This window comes from Myotis davidii, unplaced genomic scaffold (genome assembly GCF_000327345.1).
Source record: "Myotis davidii unplaced genomic scaffold, ASM32734v1 scaffold175, whole genome shotgun sequence".
In the NCBI taxonomy this organism is placed as follows: domain Eukaryota; kingdom Metazoa; phylum Chordata; class Mammalia; order Chiroptera; family Vespertilionidae; genus Myotis; species Myotis davidii.
This window is the reverse complement of record NW_006286972.1, coordinates 2,919,369-2,921,801: the sequence shown is the minus strand read 5'-3', so window position 1 is coordinate 2,921,801 and position 2,433 is coordinate 2,919,369.

Here is a 2,433-nt window from a genome sequence, read left to right as displayed (position 1 = left end):
TACATTTTAAAAAATATTTCCTTGATTAAAAATGTAAGTGCTTTTATTGCCCCCTCCTCTTTCTCTCTCTCTTTTATTATGTGTAAGTACTCATGGGTTTTTAAAAAAGCCAATGTATCATGATAAATTGCTATCTTTTTGGTGCTTTAATTTTTCCAGAATTGGCCAGTGGCTGCCTTCCAAAGATGGCTCCTTGATATGACCCCACTGGTCTTCAAGCCTTTTCTTGTTTTCTGACACACGGAGATGACTCAGGCTCACCTTGCACTTGGTCCCAGAATCAATAACTTCTCCATGGTTATTTTCTGTTTAACTTTAAAAACAATATTACTAATTCCATAATACTGCTTCAGATTTTTTACTAACCACCTGGAAGCAAAACCAGTTGGAGCATTTTAGGAGTAACCACAAAATGCTAAGAGGTTTTCTCATAGTATTCCACATAATCCTTGCAGGAGAGATAAGTAATATTTTATTCATTTTAAAAATAAAAAAAAGTCAAGGCTTAGGGACATGAAGGAACTTGTTTAAGGTCACAGAAGTATGTCCCACTCTAAAGCCCATATTCTCTTTCTTTCTTTGGCAAGGTGTTTCTCAGAGACTTACAAAGAAGGACTCAACCTTAGCTCTAGTCCGAAAGCCCATTTGTGTGAACATTTAATGTTCAACTATAGATGTAGGTGAGCTACTAAAACAAACAGAGACTTAATGTTTAATATTAAATTCCTAAAGTCCATGATAAAATATTTGTTCAAAGAGATAAAGGTTCAGAATATTACCCCTTAATAATATATATTCCTGCTTGGAAATTGTAGTGCCTTATAAATATTAAAAGAAGATCTTTCAAAAGTGTCTTGCATTTAACTTATATTGGAATAATTCTGTATTGGTGAGAAAAGAGTTTCACGCCTCATCTAAATAGAATAATTGATACTTTTGACCATAATTAAATAGAAGGGTTAAAATTAGAGTATAAATTACACTACATCATTTTCTAAAAGTATTTCAGAAAACAGTGACCACATTATCTTGATTAAATGATTGGGATATCATTTCTCCAGCATGAAAAACCACCCAATTCATAGTCCTATAATTAGAAATATTGGCTTTAACCACCAAAGCCTGATCCTTTGAAAGCCATGACCACAGTAACCACCTCTAGTCAATTCCTGCACGTGGAGACCAATGTGACTCTTCTGGAAATGCAGAGACCCAAAACTTTACCATGGCCATTATCACATAATTTCTCACTGTAGTTACTGATATCCCTTCACAAGACTGTCTTTTATGTTAGTATCTCTACATATAGGTGCCTTGCACTTAATAGGCACTTTAAGAAGATTTAGTAAATGATTAGAAAACAGGAATTCAAATACTGATCATTGTAGTTAGAACACTCATATTCTATTATTTGATAAAGTCATTCATTAAATATTTATCAAAGCACTGTGGGAAATAGCAAATATGATCAATCTATAGCTTTAAAAACCTTATGAGTGGAAAACTAAAACAACAGTAAGATACCACTACACCTATCAGAATGGCCAAAATCCAGAACACTGACAACAACAAAGGTGAGGATGTGGAGCAATAGGACCTGCCGTTCATTGCTCATGGTGATGCAATGAGGCAGGTACAGGAGAATAGGCAGAGCACTGAGGATTTTTAGGGCAGTGTTTATACTCTGCACCTATACTAATGATAGAGGAATATGCAAATTGTCTGGAATGCCATCACAGTCACAGTAACGACTGAACAGCAGGCTGGTAGGCTGTTTGGGGCAACCAGGCTGGCAGGGGGGTTAGTGAGTGACGACCAAATGACTGAACAGGAGGCTGTGTGGGGCAACCAGGCAGGCAGGGGGGTTAATGAGGGATGACCAAACGACTGAATAATAGGCTGTGTGGGGTGACCAGGCTGGTGGGGGTACAGTTGGGGGTGACCAGGTCAGCAGGCAGAAGTGGGGGGTGACCAGGCTGGCAGGGGGTGGGCAATGAGGGGTGACCAGGCCAGTGGAGGGGCAGTTGGAGGAGACCCCCCCACCCCGTACACAAATTTAGTGCACTGGGCCTCTAGTCCTATTTAATAAAAGAGAAACATGGTAATTAGCCATACATCCGCTACCCTTCCCATTGGCTAATCAGGGCGATATGCAAATTAACTGCCAGCCAAGATGGCGGCCGGCAGCCAGGCAGCTTAACTGAACATGAGGCTTGCTTGCTTTAGTGATGGAGGACTCCAAGGTTCCCTGCTGCTGCTGCCGGCCTCTGAGCTTGCAGTTTGAAACATTGTTACAAATATAGAAGCTAAACAAAACCCAGAAACCTGCTTTCAGCCAGCCGGGATCTCAGAGCTGGCGTTGAAACAGTGTTTCAATTATAGAACCCAAACAAACCAGATACCTGCTTTCAGCAGCAGAGGCCTCAGAGCTGG